Below are 22041 nucleotides of genomic sequence, written 5' to 3' on the forward strand. Positions count from 1 at the left end.
TTCTCATGAATTTTACACCTGCATTCGTCAGGTTGAGTAGACTTCAAAAGCAGAACATTCTGTCGTCTCAAGCAGCAAAACCCTGAAAAGGCTATATGTAAGTCTGTACTACATTCTTCCTTAAAGATCTTGAAGGCCTCTAGTAAAAAAAAAAAAAAAAAATGTCAGGTAATACTTATGCAGAATGTGTTTATTTCCGTTTAACCAAGCACACATACTATCTTTTATCCCTGGACGGGTGTATACAATATCTGGGCGAAAGAGGAACTCGGCAACTTGGGAATAATCTTTATTGTGGTTACAGGATATTTTCTTATGCATTTCATTTGTAAGGGCCAGGCCAACTTTCTTTTCCAGTCCTTCAACTACAGATACCTCTTCCTAGGGGATGTGGGAAGTGCCCGAATAGATTTGGATAAAGCCTTGCCGAATGTCTGAGGACGTCGGTATGGTGATATAGTTAGTGCTGGGATGCGCAGAAGAATAGCATCCTTCTTTTTTGCCCTCTGAAAGCGCTTTCGATCACCCTTCTTCTTTCGAAGCTCCTGGAGTTCCAGTTCTGTCATACTTTTTTATGTTTCTTAATTTCATTTTTCCTTTTATTTTATTCTTTCTGAAACCGTGGATTTTCTTCTTTGCGGTGACTTCTCATTTTTCTCATCCTGGCTGCACTGGCGGACGTCTGTTTTGGTTGATCTGCCACTTCTGTAAATACGTAAACCAAATTAGTCTTATGAATATCTTAAAATTAAATTATTTGCCTATGGATGAAGCCAAATATGGATAGAAAGGTGTAAATTCATACTCTTACACCACTGTTCAAGTAAAATTAGCATCTTTTATATAAGTTCATATGTGTATTTGTGTGGGACGTGTGGGACAAATGTAAAATTAAGATATATATGACTGTAGTGAACACACAATTGAACTGTTGCTGTCATAAGTCAGTAATTCTACTGTTATCTTAGGAAATAGGGCACTCCTCATTTTAAGTTTTTTTTCTCTGGATGCAATTTGACTCATAAGCTTCTTTTTGTCGCGTGCAGGACAACTGATTTTGCGCAGTGGAACTCAAAATTATATGGCCATAAGCTATAGATATGTAATAAAATAAGTATGCTGAGTATATTAGTATTTACTGCTTTCAGAAACTAGAACACTTTCAGTGCATCACACCCCAGATATACAGTTGTACCACTTGAAGATATGCTAATTCAGCATATACAAATCAGATGATGGGTAGCCATCTTTAACATAATGATAGCAACTGATAAAATGCAAATTTCCTTAAATATTATGTATGTCACTGCTGTTGATATGTTTCATTACCCTTTAATACAGTTTGTAGCACTCAATTTTTTAAAAACAATACACTTATGGTTCCTGCTTTTCATGGAATCACCGTCCTGCATATTGGCGGCAGAAAGCAGGATAGAGAGAGACTTGTCACTGCCTGTGGTCCTTTGGGTCTGATGGCGTGAAGTATGATGAGTACTAAGTTGATGTCAAGAACGTGGTATCGTCACTGGCGCAAAACGATCCGCAACAGGTGAATCTCCTTGGAGCAACTACAAGCTCCAGGGCTTCCGCATAATGCAGCATCTCAACGTAACATTAAGTTCTATAATTAACTGTGTTGGTGGTCTAGGAAGACATTTCAGTTAATGGCCAATAACAAGCAGATCTACTGTTTGTGGAGTAGTAAGTCCTTTTATATGCAACAGGATCTACAGAAGTACCGGTGGCAGCACGAGTCTCCGTGTGTATAGTTTCTGTTCACCACACTGTATTATATTAGTATCTATGAAGCAGCGTGACGTGGTGGTAAGTCGCTGGACTCGCATTCTAGAGGATGGCAGTTCAAGTCCCACTCTCGCGTATCGCCATCCAATGCGTCCTTTTTTCCCTTAAATCGCTTTAGGCAGGCATTTCAAACCTTTTTGACCCGCGACTCCGATTATCCGAACACAGACACCCACGGTGTCATCCGATTCGACGTATGGGGATAAACATATTCGAAAAAAATTAATAAAAGCAATTATTTATCTTATTAACTGTTGATAACATTTAACGTTAGTACATCTTATTTTTGCAACGAAGTCAGTGGGAACGATGACGTTGCTTTTTCATCCTCAAATCTTCAAATCTAGGCACAGCACTTGAAACTGTAACTTGCATATCTTTTACCAAATTTTTTGTCGATCTGTATTTCATGTTGATGATTGTCAATGCTGAAAAACCTACGCCACATTAGTTGGATGTTGCAGAAGGTAGTAAAATTCGTCGGGATTCCTGCTTCACCAAGCACGAAAACACAACCAATGATGGAAACACGAACCTAGTCTGAAGGAAAATCATTAAATTGCACTTGTTCTTCAGTGGAAGGTATAAGTGTTGACGTAAGTTCTGAACTGAAAGAATCTACACTGAAGACCCAAAGAAATGGCACACTTGCCTAACATCGTCTAGAGTCCCCGCGAGCACGCAGAAGTGCTGCAACACGACGTGGCATGGACTCGACTAATGTCTGAAGTAGTGCTGGAAGGAGTTGACAACATGAATCCTTCAGGGCTGTCCATAAATTCCCAAAAGTACAAGGGGTAGAGATCCTTTCTGAATAGCACGTTGCAAGGCATCCCAGGTTTGCTCAATAATGTTCACGTCTGGGGACTTTTGTGGCCAGCGTAAGAAGAGTGTTCCTGAACTCACTCTGTAGCAATTCTGGACGTGTCGGGTGTCGCTTTGTCCTGCTGGAATTGAACAGGTCCGTTGGAATGCACAATGGACACGAATGGATGCAGGTGATCAGACATGATGCTTACGTCACCTGTCACAGTCGTATCTAGACGTTTCAGGGGTCTCATATCATTCCAACTGCAAAAGCCCCACACTATTACAGAGCCTCCACCTCCACCAGTTTGAACAGTCCATGGATTCATGAGGTTGCCTCCATACCCGTACACGTCCATCCGCTCGGTACAATTTGAAACGAAACTCGTCCGATCGGTCAACATGTTTTCAGCTATCAACAATCCAATGTCGATGTTGACGGGCCCAGGCGAGGCGTAAAGCTTTGTTTCGTGCAGTCATCAAGGGTGCACGAGTGGGCCTTCGGCTCCGAGAGCCCATATCGATGATGTTTCGTTCAATAGCTCGCACGCTGACACTCGTTGATGGCCCAGAACTGAAATCTGGAGCAATTTGCGGGAAGGTTGCATTTCTGTCACGTTGAACGATTCTCTTCAATGGTCGTTGGTCCCGTTCTTGCAGGATCTTTTTCCAGCCGCAGCTATGTTGGAGATTTGATGTTTTACCGGATTTCTGATATTCACGATTCACTCGTGAAATGGTAGTACGGGAAAGGCCCCACTTCATCGCTACCTCGGAGATACTGTGTCCCATCGCTCGTGCACTGACTATAACAGCACGTTCAAACCGAACTAAATCTTTATACCTTGCCATGGTAGCAACAGTAACCGATCTACCAACTGCGCCAGACATTTGTTGTCTTACATAGGTGTCGCCGACCGCAGCGTGGTATTCTGCCTTTCTACATATCTCTGTATTTGAATACGCATGCCTATACCAATTTCTTTGGTGCTTCGGTGTATTATCCAGTTGTGTTTTACAACTTCTTCTGGAAAGTACTTCTGTAAATAATATATGAGCTCAGTTAAATCACCCACTAACACAGACTTCAGTTGTTAACTCAACTGAAAGTCATTGTCTTCTATATTTGTGAAGCGCAGGTAAAACGTAATGCATATTATCAAAATTTTTCTTCCACAGTAGTAGTTTCTTCCTGAAGGCTGAAATTTTGTCTGACAATTGCAGAATCTAGATCTCATTACCTTGAAGGGATATACAATGAAGAGAGTTTTTCGAAGGTGTCTACGAACTTCACAGAACTCAAATGTTTCTCTTTAAGAACGTAAGAGTAAAGTTCATGCCTGAGTTCACACACTTTTCAAGGAGTCAGCTCGTTAAAAGCCAGAGTTACTGTAACAAATTAAGGAAATTCCCCCAGCCTTCATACCAAAGCACATTTGTCGAAAACTCTCGACTTAAGGCGACCGACTTTTAATTATGTTTTTCACTTCATCACTGATTGAAGAACCTCATGAACGACATGGCTCGTGCTTTTTGATGCTAGTGCTTCTCAGTGACTAAAATAGTCTGTCGAAATAGCATGAGGAGCCTCTTTAAGGATCAGAGTTTGTAATCCGGTGTAACAGCCGGCGATACTATGACCTCCATCTGTACACACGTCTAAACAATTTTCATAATTAACGTTGTTATTTTCCACACAACACTGTCGTATTTCAAAGAGGTATTAGCTCTTGCTCCAAGAGTTATTGTCCATCAGAAAAGAAGCTCTTAGTGAAATTACTTATGGCGTATAAACCGCACACAGCACATTATATGTATCATTGTGGTTGTATCTAGCTTCATCTAAAGAATAGCGAACTCACTACTATCTTTGAGTAAAACCTGAAATGACAATATCTTACCTCGTAATGTAATTGGTTGGAAACGCAGTGCTGCTCTCTGTGCGCCAGCTGCGTATTTCTAACTACACGTGCTGCAACCTTACTCTTTAAATAAAAGTGACTAGAATCGAGGGTGTGGACAATGCTCTAATGTGAAATATTTCTTTAACAAACTGTTTTTAATTTATTTGATATATTATTACTTGTGTGAAATTCATATTACAACACTCATTAACACTGTCAAAGTGCACCATTGATATCAAGCTAATACTCTCACAAATATTAGACAAATAATTACAAAAAATGAAAAATACTCTTCAGTGAAAATTACTCACTCTTTAATGAAAAATCTAAAGCTGCCTAATATGGATGTCTCAATGGTTCCAAACTACGCGCTACTGCAGTGTCACTAAATAAAAAATATTACCTTCGTTCCTCTTCATACGCTTTTCTAATCTCTTCTTCTTCTTCTTCTTTCGCTACTGCCTTTATCCCACATCGTGCACAGGGTCGGCAGGGTTAAGTACGGATTTGGAATGGTTAAGTTTAAGGGGTGGCCGGATGACCTTCCTGCCGCCACCCCATGCCCCCCGGGACAGAATTATTGTACCCCCAGCTTTCTGTGTCTAGTGTAGATCGTGAAATAGTGCGAATGTGTTTCAAATGTCTGAGAGCCATGTAACTGGGGCGGGGCGTGGGGACCAGTAGGATGTGGAAAACCGCCTAAAAACCACATGCAGACTGGCCGGCACACCGGCCGTCGTCGTTAATCCGCCGGGCGGATTCGATCCGGGGCCGGCGCGCCTACCCGAGTCCAGCATTAGCGCTATCGGCTGTTCTGGCGGGTATACGCTTTTCTATTCTCATTACATCTCATTTCGTTCAAAATCACTAATCGAATCTTTATCTTCTTTTTCACAATATTCAAAGGCATATAATTTTACTGGAAGACAGACCCACTTAACTTGACGTCTACACTGCCACGAGTACTCTGCCTCACCACTCCCCTAACGATAGATCTCCCGCACACCTCGCTGACAAGCAGCAATAAAAAAGCAAGCACCTCTTCCAGCAACAGAGGTACTCTCACCAAAGACTGTGTGTGAATCATAAGCAATTTAAAATTGTCGCTTAGCTTTTGAGACATCCAAAGTATGAACGAATTACAGAACTGAAAATAACAAACTCCCAATAGACCTGTTTCAATATGAAGCCACTAATGAAGGAAAACTACCTTTGAAAATTGTGAATGTGTTACTCGTTGGCTGTCCGTTTGTGTAGCAGTGAACAGAATACTTCACCAGTGCCTTCAGCTGAAAACTCATTTTAGTGTAGGTAGTATCAATGAGCGTTGTTAATGCCACAGAGATTTTATACCAGATGTATGAAGACGGTAGTAATTATGCATCTATAACTTATTGAATGTCGGAAATATGGCGACTTTCTGGGAATTTTTTATGTCCAAACTGTCAACAATTGAAGCTCTCACGTTGGCAGCCTAGTCTTTAGAACTGCATGATACTTTTGAAATATTACCTTTTGTATATAATTTAAAAGTTTGCCCATGTTGACAGAAAAACACAAATCACAGACAACAAGCAACAATTAAAAACAATCAACATTTGAGAAAACTAACCTTAAAACGGATTTTTACTGCATAAAATGAGTCACGTAGTAAGGTTCGATTGCATCTACCGCGCTGTCGTAATAGCAACACTTACTTGTCAGCCTCACAGATGTCACTATTAGCGCACAAGTTGTTTACTCATAAAGAAAATAAACCAAATTATTATTTTTGTGAAACCAGGGCGACGCATCCACTGAGAGGCTGCGACGCACAGATAGAAAACTGCTGGCTTAAGGGAAATGCCAGGATTGTTCCCCTGAAAAGGACACGGCCTATTTCCTACACTACTATTCGCCAATCCGACCTTGTGCTCCGTCTGCAATAACGTTGTCGTCGAAGGGACATTGAATCGCAGTCTTCCTTCTTCCCTCATACTGGCTATTTACAATTAAAGTGCAGCTACTCACAGAGGTCCGGTGTGAGCGCTAATTATCGCGTGGCAACCAAACTTGGTAGATATTCTAATGCATTAATGCGGAACCAGTTTATCCTGGAAAAAAATTAATTCCAAATTTGGCCACCATATGGAAACATTTCTTTGCGTCTTTCTTGCATTCACAGAATCAGGTTTAAACCTGGTGGCCAAAACTGGAACTAATTTTTTTCCAGTGCAAATCGGTTCCATATTAATGCATTAGAGTTGTACCAAGTTCCGCTGTCACACAGTAATTACAGCCCATACTGTATCTCTGTGAGCAGCTGCACTTAATGATACGCACTTAATGATAAGCACTTGGTATCTACATCTGTACTCCTCAGGCCAATGTACTGCGTGCAGTCTCGTCTCATTTCACTTGTTGACGGCGCACAGGAAGAATTTCTTCTAATATTATCTTGTGTAATCCTAAATTTCTCTAATTTTTCAGCCACAATCATTGTATGAGAAGTATGTAACACAAAAAAAAATTGACCTGTCTTAGAGTGTATACTTTCGAAATTTTAAGAGGAGTTTTTGCCTGAATTACATCTCTTCTTATGGCTCCCACTGGACAACATGTGATATTTCTGTTTTTCCTATGCTTGCTAAACAAACCGAAACGAGTCACGCAGCACGTTTATAAATGTATTTATTTCATTTTTTATCATTTCCGTTAATCCGAGTTGGTAAGCAACCCAGGCGGTCGCTGAATATTCGGTCGGGGACATTGTGACAGCCACCTTGCATGAACTACGGTCTCAAAGAATCCCAGTCGAGGATCTGCCTTCACCACCACTGGATTTATGAATTCCTTTCACGTTAAATCGTTTCCGGCATATACCCCGTCGTTATTTGAAGGCGTGAATGATTCTTTTTTCTAGTATAATATAACGTGTCTTGAGTGTCAGGAACACCTCAGTTTACTCGCCAGTCTTTCTTACATTTTCCATAAGAATGTAATAATGTTTTCGTTTTGCAGTTGCATTGAATCGAACTTAGAGTACATCATATTAATTCCTTCCGTGTGTTTGAGGACATTGAGAACAAGGTCACGTATGATAGGTAATTTGGAAGACGAGACGATAAACCCGTTAACATCTCTTTATGTCTCTAAAGAGCTTGCTGTCGACGAAGCTTGAAACATTATTTTTCCTTTCATGCTTCTTAAGCAGAAGATTAACATGTAACCAAGAATTATAAAAACGGCTTCAGGGGGAGGAAAGGGTGATTTTTTATTGATTTTTTTCTTCGGTCTTCTGACTGATTTGATGCAGGCTGTTGTGGCTCTCTCTCCTGTACCAACCTCTTCATCGCAGAGTAGCACTTGCAACGTACGTCCTCAGCTATTTGCTAGATGTGTTCCAATCTCTACCTTCCCCTACAATTTTTACCGTCTACAGCTCCCTCTACTACTACAGAAGACTTCCTTGATGTCTTAACAGAGGTCCTACCATCCTGTCCATTCGTCTTGTCAATGTTTTCCACGTGTACCTTTCTTCGCCGATTCTGCTGAGAGCCTCCTTATTCCATATCTTATTACTCCACCCAATTTTCAACATTCCTCTGTAGCACTACATCTCAAGCTGTTCGCTTCTCCTGTGTTACGCTTTTCCCATTGCCCATCAGTCACCACCATACAATCCTGTGTTCTGAACGTTCATTATCAGAAGTTTCTTCCTCACGTTAAGGTCTATGTTTGATACCAGTAAATTTCAATGGGCCAAGAATGCCCTCTTTGTCTGTGCTAGTCTGCTTCTTACGTCCTACATGCTTCGTCCGACATGGGTTATTTTGCTTCCAAACTAAAGAATTCCTTAACTTCGTCTAATTTATGACCACTAATTTTGATGTTAAGCTTCTCGCTGTTCTCATTTCTGATACTTCTCATTACTTTTGTCTTTCTCCGGTTTATTATCAACCCATATGTATAATCATTAGACTATTCATTCCATTCAACAAATCCAATAATTACCACAGATGACAGTGTTGTCAGCAGATCTTATTATTGATATCCTTTCATCCTGAACCTACGTGTTATTTCCGTCACTGCTTCTTCTATGTATAGATTCAGCAGTATAGATGAAAACCTGCAACCATATCTTTTAATCTGAGCACTTGGTTCTTGCTCTTCCAATCTTATTGTTCCCTCTTCTCCAATAGTTTACTCCTATTTGTCTCAAAATTCCGAACTGAACCATTTTACACTGGTGAACGCTTTCTCTTGGTCGACATATCCAATGAACATGTCTTGATTTTTCTTCAGTCTAGCTTCGATTATCAACAGCAACGTCAGAACTGCCTCTCTGGCGCCTTTACTTTTGCTAAACCCAAACTGATCGTCATCGAACAGATCCTCAATTTACTTTTCCATTGTTCTGCATATTAACCTTGTCAGCAGCTTGGATACATAAGCTGTTAAGCTGACTGTGCGATGTTTCTCTCATTTATCTGCCCTAGCTGCTTCGGAACTGTGTAGGTGATTCCAGAATGAGACTTTCACTCTGCAGCGGAGTGTGCGCTGATATGAAACTTCCTGGCAGATTGGTAGAGCACTTGCCCGTGAAAAGCAAAGGTCCCGAGTTCGAGTCTCGGTCCGCCACGCAGTTTTAATCTGCCGTAAGTTTCATATCAGCGCACACTCCACTGCAGAGTGAAAATCTCACTCTGGAAACATCCTCCAGGCAGTGGCTCAGCCATGTCTCCGCAATATCCTTTCTTTCAGGAGTGCTAGTTGTGCAAGGTTCGGAGGAGAGCTTCTGTTAAGTTTGGAAGGTGGGAGACGAGGTACTGGCAGAAGTAAGGCTGTGAGGACGTGACGTGAGTCGTGCTTGCGTAGGTCAGTTGGTAGAGCACTTGCACGCGAAAGGCAAAGGTCACGAGTTCGAGTCTCGTTCCGGCCCACAGTTTTAATCTGCTAGGAAGTTTGTGTAGGTGATATTTTTCCGAAACTCTTATCGTATGTCGCCGTTCTAACAGATTCTACACATCAACTTGAATAGTCGGTTGGTTGCCACTTCCCCAAATGATTTTAGATATTCCGATGGAATGTTCTGCTTTGTTTGATCTCAAGTATTCCAGAGCTCTTTTAAATTCTGACTCTAATACTGGATACCCTATGTCTTCCAAACTCAATTCAATTTCTTCTTCTATCACATCATCGGACAAGTCCTCCTATTCAAAGAGGCCATCGGTGTACTCTTTCCACCCTTCTGCTCTATCCTCTACGTTTAATAGTAGCATTCCTATTGCACTGTGAATGATACTACACTTGGTTTTAGTTGCAATGAAAGTTGTTTTGATGTTTCTGTACGCTGAGTCAGAGTTCCCGACGATTATTTCTTTTTCGATTTCTCCACATTCTTGCTATAGCCCTGTCGCCTTGGCTTCTCTGCACTTCGTAGTTATTTCATCCCTAAGGGATTTACATTGCCGTATTCCTATCTTTACCTAAACATTTTTGTCCTTCCTTCTTTCGTCGATCAATTGAAGTATTTCTTCTGTTACCCAAGACTTCTTTGCAGTTACCTTCCTTGTACCTACGCTTGTCTGTCCAACATCTGTGTTTGCCCTTTCAGACCTTTCCACTCCTCTTCAACTGATCTGCCAACTAAGGTGGCAATACCCACATCCTCCGCAAACTTCAAACGCGTCTCATCATTTCTCAGTACTTCACTACCCCACTTACTTACAAATTGATTCTTTCGGACGATTCCCTTAAACCTCACCCTACTCTTGATAATTACTAAATTGTAATCTGAGTCTTTGTCTGAACTCCAGTACGCCTTACAATCCATTGTATAATTTTGGAATCTCTGTCTGTGATGCAACCCAACTGGAACCTTCCTGTATCTGCCAGTCTTTTCAAAGTACATCTCTTCCTCTTGTGATTCTTGAACAGAGTATTCGCTATTACCATCTGCAATTTATTGAAGAACTCAATTAGACTTTCTCCTCTCTCACTCCCAGTACCAAGCCCCTATTCTCCCGTAACCCTTTCTTCTACTCCTTCTCCTACAACCATATTCCAGTCCCCAATGATTATTAGGTTTTCATCTCCCTCTACGTATTGAATTACCCGTTCAATACACTCATATACTTTCTCTGTCCCTTCAGCTTGCGACGTCGGCATGTATAGCCAAACTATCGTTGTCGGCATTGCTTTGCAGTCTAATCTGGCGAGAGCAGCCCTATCACTGAAGTGTTCACGTAGCTCACTCTCTGCCCTACTTTCCCTTTCACAACGAATCATACGGCTGTTATACCATTTTCTGCTGCTGTTGACATAAACGGTATTTATCCTTCTCTTGTTTTCATTTCACTTCAATGACTTCCGACATATTGTTGAGCCTTTATATTACCATTATCAGATTTTGAATCTTTCCTGCTACGTTTAAACTGATATTCCAAGCCCCCACTCGTAGGATGTTACCTTGATGTTGGTTATCCCATTGTTTTCTCATAGTCAGCTGCCTAGGGAACTATACCAGAATCTTATGCCAATGGATAGGTCATCAAAACACTCTTTCAATTATATGCCACATGTCCTGAGAACACACATTATGTCTATTTAATGCAGTGGTTTCCATTACCTTCTGCATTCTCGTCCCGCTGATCATTGCTGATTATTACGCGTTTTAGAGGTAATTTCCCACCATAGGTTCAAAAATGGTTCAAATGGCTCTGAGCACTATGGGACTTAATATCTGTGGTCATAAGTCCCCTAGAACTTAGAACTACTTAAACTTAACTAACCTAAGGACATCACACACATCCATGCCCGAGGCAGGATTCGAACCTGCGACCGTAGCAGCCGCGCGGCTCCGGACTGAGCGCCTGGAACCGCTAGACCACCGCGGCCGGCCCCACCATAGGGGGAGAGTGCTCATCTGTGTCCTCCGCCCTCTTTGGCAAAGTCGTTGGCAGGACGAGAGTGATTTCTTACGCTGGAAGTCTTCGGTCGCGATTGCCGATAATTTTTATTCAAAATTTAAGCAATTGTTGGGTGCGGCCTCGCGACCCAGGATGTCTTCCAATCCAAAAATTCTGTCTGGATGCATTCGGTCTCAAAAGCTATAGACATTATTATTATTATTATTATTATTATTATTATTTTCCTTTCTCAGACGTTATGTCTGGTTAAAAATGGAAAGTGACGCGGACCTTGATCAAGCATCACTTCCTTTTAACTGTGCGGTATATGTTACATTGCATTTAGGAACTTTCGGGTAATTGAACATGTATCAATAATTACAGATTTCTGTAGTTGTATATATAAGTTTGGATGTAGCTGCATTGCGTTGATGTACTGGTGGATATTGTGTGGTATGACTCCTGTAGTTGATAGTATAATTGGTATAATGTCAACTTTATCCTGATGCCACATGTCCTTGACTTCCTCAGCCAGTTGGATGTATTTTTCAATTTTTTCTGCTGTTTTCTTCTGTATATTTGTTGTATTGGGTATGGATATTTCGATTAGTTGTGTTGATTTCTTCTTTTTATTGGAAGGTATGATGTCAGGTTTGTTATGTGGTGTTGTTTTATCTGTTATTATGGTTCTGTTCCAATACAATTTGTATTCATCATTCTCCAGTACATTTTGCGGTGCATACTTGTATGTGGGAAAATGTTGTTTTATTAGTTTATGTTGTAGGGCAAGTTGTTGATGTAGTTATTTGCTACATTGTCATGTCTTCTGGGGTATTCTGTATTTGCTAGTATTGTACATCTGCTTGTTATGTGATCTATTGTTTCTATTTGTTGTTTGCAAAGTCTGCATTTATCTGTTGTGGTGTTGGGATCTTTAATAATATGCTTCCTGTAATATCTGGTGTTTATTGTTTGATCCTGTATTGCAATCATGAATCCTCCCGTCTAACTGTATATATTGCCTTTTGTTAGCCATGTGTTGGATGCGTCTTGATCGATGTATGGCTGTGTTAGATGATAAGGGTGCTTACCATGTAGTGTTTTCTTTTTCCAATTTACTTTCTTCGTATCTGTTGATGTTATGTGATCTAAAGGGTTGTAGGAGTGGTTATGAAATTGCAGTGGTGTAACCGATGTATTTATATGAGTGATTGCTTTGTATATTTTGCTAGTTTCTGCTCGTTCTATAAAGAATTTTCTTAAATTGTCTACCTGTCCATAATGTAGGTTTTTTTATGTCGATAAATCCCCTTCCTCCTTCCTTTCTGCTTAATGTGAATCTTTCTGTTGCTGAATGTATGTGATGTAGTCTATATTTGTGGCATTGTGATCGTGTAAGTGTATTGAGTGCTTCTAGGTCTGTGTTACTCCATTTCACTACTCCAAATGAGTAGGTCAATATTGGTATAGCATAAGTATTTATAGCTTTTGTCTTGTTTCTTGCTGTCAATTCTGTTTTCAGTATTTTTGTTAGTCTTTGTCTATATTTTTCTTTTAGTTCTTCTTTAATATTTGTGTTATCTATTCCTATTTTTTGTCTGTATCCTAGATATTTATAGGCATCTGTTTTTTCCATCGCTTCTATGCAGTCGCTGTGGTTATCCAATATGTAATCTTCCTGTTTAGTGTGTTTTCCCTTAACTATACTATTTTTCTTACATCTGTCTGTTCCAAAAGCCATATTTATATCATTGCTGAATACTTCTGTTATCTTTAGTAATTGGTTGAGTTGTTGATTTGTTGCTGCCAGTAGTTTTAGATCATCCATGTATTGCAAATGTGTGATTTTGAGTTGCTATGTTCCAGTAATATTCTATTCATAATTTGTATTGTTTAGCATGTTGGATAGTGGGTTCAGAGCAAGGCAGAACCAGAAAGGACTTAATGAGTATCCTTGGTATATTCCACACTTAATCTGTATTGGCTGTGATGTGATATTATTTGAATTTGTTTGGATATTAAGTGTGGTTTTCCAATTTTTCATTACTATGTTTAGGAACTGTATCAATTTAGGATCTACTTTGTATATTTCCAACATTTGTAGTAACCATGAGTGGGGTACACTATCAAATGCCTTTTGGTAATCAATGTATGTGTAGTGTAGCGACCTTTGTTTAGTTTTAGCTTGATATGTCACTTCTGCATCTATTATCAGTTGCTCTTTACATCCTCGTGCTCGTTTGCAGCAGCCTTTTCGTTCTTCATTTATAAAGGGTCTGCAATGTAACTGTTAAATAATTTAGTTAGATGCGAATGTGTTGAGGTGAATTTCATTAGCCAGAAATTTGCTATTTTATCTTTTCCAGGGGCTTTCCAATTGTGCGTAGAATTAATTGCTCGGGTGACTTCATGTTGCAAAATTACCACTTCAGGCATTTGTGGTATCATCTTGTATGTGTCTGTTTCTGCTTGTATCCACCGTGCATGTCTGTTATGTTGTACCAGGTTTGACCATATGTTGCTCCAGAAGTGTTCCATGTCTGTTATGTTTGGTGGATTGTCTATTTTAATGTGTGTGTTATCTATTGTCTGGTAAAATCACTTTTGGTTTGTGTTGAATGTTTGGTTTTGTTTCCTTCTATTTTCACTTTTTTTGTATCTTCTAAGTCGTTTGGCCAATGCTTGTAATTTCTGCTTCTTTTCATCTAATTGCTCTATCACTTCTTGTTGTGAGATTTTACAACCTTTTTCGTTTTTTGTCTGATATTTCATTTCTTATAAATTGTGTTAGCTGTCCGATGTCGTTTCTACGTTTTTCTATTTTGATCTGTAGCCTGTGTTGCCATGCTGGTTTTGTGGGTTTCTTCTGTGTGTTGGTTGGTTCTGATCTCTGCCTAGTGTGTATATTTAGTGTAGTGAGTGCTCCTATATAAACCAGTAGTTGTAACTCTTCCATAGCTATATTTTCATTTATTTTGTTGTGTATGATTGTGTTGACAGTTGTTATTGTTGTTTCGACTTGTGGGTTATTTGGCGGTCTATGCAAGAATGGTCTAATGTCTGTATTTGTGTCTTTGTATTTTATATATGTCAGCTGAAATTTTTCTTCTATATCTAACATGTGTGTCACTTCGTGTTCTATTTGTGCTTGTTCTGGTGGCTATCTTAAGATTTCGTTTTCCTCTGATTGTTTAATTGATGCGTGTTGTTCTTGGTTTGTTTGCTCTGGGATGTTTGAGTCCATTACTGTATTTTCTTCTTCTTCTGACTGTACATTACTTTGTTCCAGTATTTGTTGTACTTGTTGTTTGATGTTTTCTAATTCTGACTGGGGTATCCTGTTATTTTTTATTATTACACGGATCTGATCAGCTAGTCGTTGTTCTGTTATAAATTTTAATTCTGGGTATCTGGTAATAAATGTTGTGTATAATTGTGATTTGTATCCAGTTGTGTTGGTTCCTAAGTTTGTTGCTTGGTAATAACAGAACATGAAGTGTGGGTTAACTTCATCAGACCATCTCATCCTCTGTCTTTGTTTTCCTTCTAGGGTGGTTGCAGGAAGCATGTCCTGCAAAACACCTCTGTTTCGATTTAAATCATTTTCCGTGTGGCTAGCAGTGTCGTTACCATTGTGGACGGGCATAGGGTTCAAGCGTCGTTCCCGACAATGACAGCGCTTGTCCGAAGCTTCATTACTTCTGTCCTGAACCAACTAATCACACTAAAAGGGGGGTTAGCCCTATTAGTGGTTTGTTCTTTTCGTCGCCTTTTACGACTGGCAGAACATACCGGGGGCCTATTCTTTTCCCGGGCCTCCACAGGGTTTATTATTATTATTTCTTTACTTTCTCAGACGTTAAGTCTGGTTGAGAATGGAAAGTGACGCAGACCTTGATCAAGCGTCACTTCCTATTAACTGTACGGTATGTGTTATATTGCATTTAGGAACTTTCGGGTAATTGAACATGTATCAATAATTACGGATTTCTGTAGTTGTATATATATGTTTGGATGTAGCTGTATTGCATTGATGTACTGGTGGATATTGTGTGGTATGACTCCTGTAGTTGATAGTATAATTGGTATGATGTCAACTTTATCCTGATGCCACATGTCTTTGACTTCCTCAGCCAGTTGGATGTATTTTTCAATTTTTTCTCCTGTTTTCTTTTGTATATTTGTTGTATTGGGTATGGATATTTCGATTAGTTGTGTTAATTTCTTCTTTTTATTGGTGAGTATGATGTCAGGTTTGTTATGTGGCGTTGTTTTATCTGTTATAATGGTTCTGTTCCAGTATAATTTGTATTCATCATTCTCCAGTACATTTTGTGGTGCATACTTGTATGTAGGAACTTGTTGTTTTAAAAGTTTATGTTGTAAGGCAAGCTGTTGATGTATTATTTTTGCGACATTCTCATGTCTTCTGGGGTATTCTGTATTTGCTAGTATTGTACATCCGCTTGTGATGTGATCTACTGTTTCTATTTGTTGTTTACAAAGTCTGCATTTATCTGTTGTGGTATTGGGATCTTTAATAATATGCTTGCTGTAATACCTGGTGTTTATTGTTTGATCCTGTATTGCAATCATGAATCCTTCTGTCTCACTGTATATATTGCCTTTTCTTAGCCATGTGTTGGATGCGTCTTGATCGATGTGTGGCTGTGTTAGATGATACGTGTGCTTGCCATGAAGTGTTTTCTTTTTCCAATTTACTTTCTTCGTATCTGTTGATGTTATGTGGTCTAAAGGGTTGTAGAGGTGGTTATGAAATTGTAGTGGTGTAGCCGATGTATTTATATGAGTGATTGCTTTGTGTATTTTGCTAGTTTCTGCTCGTTCTATAAAGAATTTTCTTAAATTGTCTACCTGTCCATAATGTAGGTTTTTTATATCGATAAATCCCCTTCCTCCTTCCTTTCTGCTTAATGTGAATCTTTCTATTGCTGAATGTATGTGATGTATTCTATATTTGTGGCATTGTGATCGTGTAAGTGTATTGAGTGCTTCTAGGTCTGTGTTACTCCATTTCACTACTCCAAATGAGTAGGTCAATATTGGTATGGCATATGTATTTATAGCTTTTGTCTTGTTTCTTGCTGTCAATTCTGTTTTCAGTAGTTTTGTTAGTCTTTGTCTATATTTTTCTTTTAGTTCTTCTTTAATATTTGTATTATCTATTCCTATTTTTTGTCTGTATCCTAGATATTTATAGGCATCCGTTTTTTCCATTGCTTCTATGCAGTCGCTGTGGTTATCCAATATGTAATCTTCTTGTTTAGTGTGTTTTCCCTTGACTATGCTATTTTTCTTACATTTGTCTGTTCCAAAGGCCATACTTATATCATTGCTGAATACTTCTGTTATCTTTAGTAATTGGTTGAGTTGTTATTATTATTATTATTATTATTATTATTATTACTATTACTATTATTATTATATTGGCGTGGCGATGTCCGAAGAACATTGACTATAAGGAGGGACAGAATGACTGGATGTAAAGGGAATAAGTGCCATGGTACTAGAAGAAATTATAGAGGTCAAACATTGGACTGTAGGGGAAGACAGAGGCTGGAATATACTCAACAACTTATCTGGGAATTTGGGTGTGCGTGCTACTTTGAGCTCAAGAGCTTGGCACAGGAGAGGAAGTCGAAACAGGTCGCCAAAAAATGTGACTATCCCGAGACAAATTTACACTTATCCTATGCAATAAAAAATGAAATACATATTAAACCAGTTGAGTCTTTACCACCTTTCTCAGCTTATTTGGTGCGTACTGGGTCAGTTTATGACAGGCTATACTTTTTAACTTGGGTCGCAAGTTCTGTAGGTGAGTCAGTTAGAGTTTTTCTCGTCCTCTACGTACAGTAACAGTGACTGTTCAGGTAAATTTAGGGGAGACGTTCATGAAAAACATACACTATTTAGAAGATGTACTAAATCGACAGTTTTGAAGAAACGGCAATGAAATTTTGTACCATGCTTTACATGAAGTTAACACATTTACTTTTTCATTCCGTCGATTATACACGTTTACCTTTTTTATGGAATTTAAAAATTTTATTTTCAAAAAATATATATGTACCTTTTTCTCAGAAACTGTTCAAAAGATTTCTACAAAGTTTCCACTGTTTACTCTCTTTATATGTAGGAAACTTCTCTCATGAGGTTTTTTAATAAATCGAATAGGAGAATTTTAATAATTTTTAATTATAATTCTCAAGTATAATATAAAATATACGCAAAATTGCAAGCACTTTGCCCCATATCTCAGCTGACACCCTGAATCTCAAAATTTACTCTTTAGACAACATTTATTGCGTTTGTAGAGATAAGTTTACAAAATTTCACAATTCTAATCTTCATAGATTCTGAGAAAAAGGTACATAAACTTTACAGGAAATGCAATTTGAAGTTCAACCTAACGCTTTTTCTTATGTCATCTCTTCAGAAGGCCCTATATCTGTACTCAGGATCCTCCTTCCCTTCAAGGCTTCTCTTCTCGTTTCCTGTTTTCTACATTCTTTCTCTTACCAGGTCTTCTACCGACTTTCCAGCTACAAAGAGGCGCTGTAAATCTATTTTTCTCAAGATGCTTTGACTGAAATTTCCTATCTTAAAGCCTATTCTCTAGAGTAACTTCACCCTCCCTATGTTCCTTTTATTAAATAGAAAAACTGCATCGTATGTTGCAATTCTGACAACTGTAACAGATGAAAATGTGGTTTTAGGGCATCGTTTCCATATGAGTGAATTAAAATACCCATTTGGATTCTGGGTTTTGCCACGAACACTCTTTTTCAGAAGTTCAGAATCGGCCAGAAATCTGTAAGTAGGCTTTGCAACATCTAGGATACAATTTGGAAGCCTCTCCTTTTGGATGTAGGGGTTTTTATCCCTCTGAGGCTGTAGATATTTACACCAGCTAATGAGGAAAAGATGGTGAATGGGTTGTTTATCTGTTGACACCATATGTAAATATATAATCCGGCCTGTATTTTTCCTATTACTTACACTGGGTAGGTTCTGATATTACTGAAAGGCGAAAGAATCGAACACTTGGGTAAACCTCCGTCATTAGCACAAGATAGAAAAGAATTGCTTCTTCATAAACAAAGCAGTTGGTTTGTTATTGTTTCTAAGATACGTCACAGAGTCACAAGTGAACTATAAACCCAAAGAGTATATATCACAGCCTTCTAGATGCATCCCATGCAATTTTTTTAAAAGTAATCCATGGAATCGTTGTTCTCCGAACTGGTATTGAAATATTGCTTCAAAAAGAGGTTGTGCCAGGAAGGTTGCATGACACATTTACTTGTTTTTAAGCACTTTGGATGCGACTTCATCATTGAAACTTTCAGAACTTATTGTCCATGAATTCCACTTGCAAAAAAAACTAAATTGAAAAATGACATTTCCGTTCAATTCATGAACGCCCCCCCCCCTCCTTAAAAGTATTCCCTGTCTGCCTCTGATAAATGTTGCTGCTATAATAGTAAAGTAATTGTTAATTTCTCTCAGATATGGTCTTTTTCTTGCCAAAATATTCCTGCGACGAATTGCTTGTCAGGCTAATTATTCCATACAGTTGTCGGGTAACGCTTTCATTATTAATTCCCAAGGCGTATTACGTAATGCAAGTAAATATCCTAATCGGTCGGACTACTGAAGGTTAATTAGAAACTCGTCATGAAAGATGGAGAGGGTGTGGAACGCCGTACATAGTAAAATGAATAGTTACTCGGTGCAAAATAATTGTAAAAGAGAGCGTTTGAACCTGAATAGTCATGGCTTTTTTCTTGTTCCTTTCTTCTTCCGAAATTCTCTTCATAAGCTCGCTATTCCCTCTTGCGTTCTTCCCACGATTTATTTCCCTTTTCTGTTTTCCATGTGGTTTTATCTACTGTGTTTTTAATGTCTCTGAACCGTTCTCAATTGCTTATCTTATCTCGAGCGGTTCCCATCTCTGTAATATGTTCTTCTGTTTCAAAGACCCAACTTTTTTGCCTTATTCATCTCGTTGATACGTCCAAAGATGTCATGCTTCTTTTTCTGAAGGTGGCTGTTGTTGTTTTGTTTGCAGATCTCCTTCGACGTTCTCATTTTCCAAGTTCCTTCTCAAAAACCTGGTTCTAATACTTTGCTGAGAATTTCCCTTTCCTGCTTTTCAATGTCTCTTATTTTTGTATATGCAGCGTACAGTGCTCAGGTAGAACTACTCCGTTGTAATGACTTAGTTTTAAATTGACAAAGAAATGATTTAATTGTAGTGACTCCACGTGAGTTTGCATGCATTCTATGATTTTGAGATTCTTTCTTTATTGACTATTACTTTCAGTCCTGATGGATGGATGATGTCTCCTAGATATTTGAAGTGCTTAACTTGTGACACTTTCCCGTACCGAGTTATAATGGGAGATTAACAATAGGTTTCCTTTCCATGTATTGAATTCCTATAGGAGATCTGCAGATAAATTTATGCGAGACTTCATGAAGCTTCTGCAGGGTAATTCTGGCTTCTCCTCTATTGTTTGTTAGAATAGCGAGATCGCCTGTGAAAGCCAGACACTTCACGTTGAGTCTCTGGTCTTTTTTAATCTCGAGTTGGATTTCCTTTATTTACTTCTCACATATCTTCACAATTTTTTGCAGAATTATGTTAAATATGAGGAATGAGACTCCATTTCCTTGGCGAACACCGGTGTGGATTTGAAACGCTTCTGAAGTTTCTACCATGGATTTAACTCTGGATGTTGTACGTGTTAATGTGTGTTGAATGATAGCCCTTCTCTTCCTTTGGATTTTTATTACTCTAAAGTGTGGAATACTATTCCCTATACATCGAATCATAAGTCTTTTTGAAGCCGACAGAAGTTCGAAAATAATATTTAGGATCCATATCTGTTCTATACCGGATCGCGCTTCTTGTAAAACATGCCTGACACTCTCTAATTAGTTAGTACGAGAGTTTTTGTAGTTCACTTAATTGTGCTTTCGAAAGAATTTGATACACAACAGGGAGTAGGGGAGATCAGCTGTAATTATTTGTGAAAGTGAGAATTAATGCACACTTACACTCTGCAGGTGTTTGTTCAGCTTCGCAAAAGTTTGATATAAATCTGTGAGATAACAGTGATTTAATATCCATATTTCTGCTATTACTGTTTTGACTGGACTTCGTTGTGTACATATTTGTACACATATTTCATCTTTATCTGTAGCGAATGTCACCATGTACTTTGATATGAATCCTAAGTTAACTAGTAAGTGTGAAAAAAAATATGCGTTACAGTTTCATTTCATTTCTTTTCACCCTCTCCCTCATCGCAGTGACGCTGGGGGTGCATACTGCGACAGTAATTTTTTTTCCAGATAGCTATTGATACGTAAGCCAAGTTTCCTAGAAACTGCTTCAGGTTTTAAACTATATGCTGTTATTTCACTGACTTTGCACCCCTACCCGTAGGAGTGAAACGTTATCGGGACTTCGACCAGTGTATCCACCGATCCCGAGAATTATGGATTCGATACTACTAGGGTGTTCAATAAGTAATGCAAGACATAATTTTTCTCGGTCAGTTTCGGTTGAAAAAACAAAACAAAAAGAAACGCAGAATTTGTTGTGGGACATCCTGGAATATTCCCAATTCAGCCCCTATAGTTTCATGACGTTCCGGTAGGTGGCGGCGCTGTAGGCAGCCTTCAAAACGGCCTCTGCAATGCAGGTGCGTTCCAAACAGAGGGTCGTAATTGAATTTCTTTAGGTGGAAGACCAGAGCATTGTAGATATTCGCAGGCGCTTGCTGAATGTCTACGGAGAATTAGCAGCGAACATGCGGACACTCTCATTCGAGGTGACTGACGGATCAAACCAAACACCTCGCTGCTCAGCTGGACGTCTCTATTGTTAGAGCTGACACACTCGCCCATCTGTTGGGGTACTCAAAGGCGTGTGCCCGCTACGTTCATCGCCGCCTAACAGTAGACAGTGAAGAAGAACGAAGTACCATCTGTTGGAAATTGCTTGCCCGTTACGAGGCTGATCGTGACAATTTTTCTTCGAACATCGTCACAAGCGATGAAGCATGGGCTCATCACATCGAACCGGAAACAAAAACACCGCGTCTCCTCCGAAGAAAAAGTCTTCTGGGACTCTGAAGGGGCTATTTTGTTTTATGCCCTTCCTCATGGTGCAAAAATCAGCTGTGAAGCGTATTGTGCTACCCCAGGAAATTGAAGAAACGAGTTCAGCGTGTTTCTCGCCACGAAAATGCAAACGAACTTTTCTATGAGAACGCTACACCTGACACAAATCTGCGGCCGGCCGTTGTAACCGAGCGGTTCTAGGCCCTTCAGTCCGGAATCGCGCTGCTGCTACCGTCGCAGGTTCGAATCCTGCCTAGGGCATGGATGTATGTGCTGTCCTTAGGTTAGTTAGGTTTAAGTAGTTCTAAGTCTAGGGAACTGATAAACTCAGAAGTTAAGTCCCATTGTGCTCGGATCCATTTGAACCCTTTGATCAAATCTGCGCACCCGGGAAGAGCTCACAAAGCTTCATTGGACTGTTGTCCCTCACCCACCCTACAGCCCGGATCTGTCACATCTGCTTTACCCAATGAAGGATG

The 22041-nt window shown here is 39.3% G+C and overlaps 1 long non-coding RNA gene across 1 annotated transcript in view; it reads right to left on the reverse strand.

Annotated features, from left to right (window-relative positions):
* Positions 1-237: 237 nt before the first annotated feature.
* Positions 238-22041, reverse strand: part of LOC126260164 (uncharacterized) — a 63880-nt gene continuing 42076 nt past the window's right edge. Inside the window, exon 3 of the long non-coding RNA XR_007546615.1 lies at positions 238-705. This is a non-coding gene — a long non-coding RNA (uncharacterized LOC126260164). The remainder of the gene's footprint in view (positions 706-22041) is intronic.

The sequence above is a fragment of the Schistocerca nitens genome, chromosome 5, assembly GCF_023898315.1.
Source record: "Schistocerca nitens isolate TAMUIC-IGC-003100 chromosome 5, iqSchNite1.1, whole genome shotgun sequence".
Taxonomy (NCBI): domain Eukaryota; kingdom Metazoa; phylum Arthropoda; class Insecta; order Orthoptera; family Acrididae; genus Schistocerca; species Schistocerca nitens.